Here is a 937-nt window from a genome sequence, read left to right on the forward strand (position 1 = left end):
AAATGAAATTTGTGAGTCACATTTGGCTTGCACAGCTAGGTTTTTAAGGGCCCTTGTGGTTATTAGTCTAGCACTTGGTGTCTGTGAGGTGAGGACCTTAACCATTGTACTAAATGCCTCCCCAAAGCTACATGCTCCCTTTTGGGGAATCAAACCCCATTCTCCCATGTGACAGGTGGGGGATACTCCCCACTATACTAATGAGGAAGAAGGTCAAGACACAACAGGCTCCACTGATATTTGAACTCAGATCACTGGATTCAAAGTCCAAAGTGCTAACCATTACACCATGGAACCAGATTCACACCTGTGAACCTATGACATAAGTCACATACAGTAACAGAAAAGTAAATTATCCATAATAATATGTCCACAGTTATTTTCATGCAGTATGCATATTTGGTTTCTTTTCAACAATATTCATTGACTCCATTACATAAATGGTCCAATTCCTGCCATCCCTTAAATTTCACTCCTCCTCCTGAACATTATTTTGCATGTATTACTCACACAAATTCTTCTATTTAATTTGTTCTTTCCTTTTTCTAAAGATCTCACATTTAATATCCTTTATGATATTCAGTGCTTCAGTTACTGTTGATTTAGATTTTTTAGCAGAAATCCATGTGCTATATCCCAGTTAAAAAGAAATCATTTTCTTAAATAAAATCATTTGCTACCTCCAACATTTCTGACAGCGTACTTTGTAAAAATTTTAAAAATCTGCCAACTTGCTAAATTCACAAAAACATGTTCCTAATTACCTCTCTCGTTCCAATCACATCTCCAGTATTTGCTGCCCACTTGAGGAAAATTGTCTGAAATCTGCTTGGGGTATAAAAATACGTACAAAAATACTTCCCTGCAAAATTCCTACCCATTCTGGACTTTATTGCATGCTTGGGAGCCAAACAAATGTCCTTCAAATGTTCCTCTA

The 937-nt window shown here is 36.8% G+C and overlaps 1 non-coding gene across 1 annotated transcript; it reads right to left on the reverse strand.

Moving 5' to 3' along the window:
* Nucleotides 1–225: 225 nt before the first annotated feature.
* Nucleotides 226–297, reverse strand: TRNAQ-UUG. The gene has a single exon. It is a non-coding gene; the product is annotated as a tRNA-Gln (tRNA).
* Nucleotides 298–937: the final 640 nt, after the last annotated feature.

This window comes from Protopterus annectens, chromosome 1.part1 (genome assembly GCF_019279795.1).
Source record: "Protopterus annectens isolate FY-2018-M chromosome 1.part1, PAN1.0, whole genome shotgun sequence".
Lineage (NCBI taxonomy): Eukaryota > Metazoa > Chordata > Ceratodontiformes > Protopteridae > Protopterus > Protopterus annectens.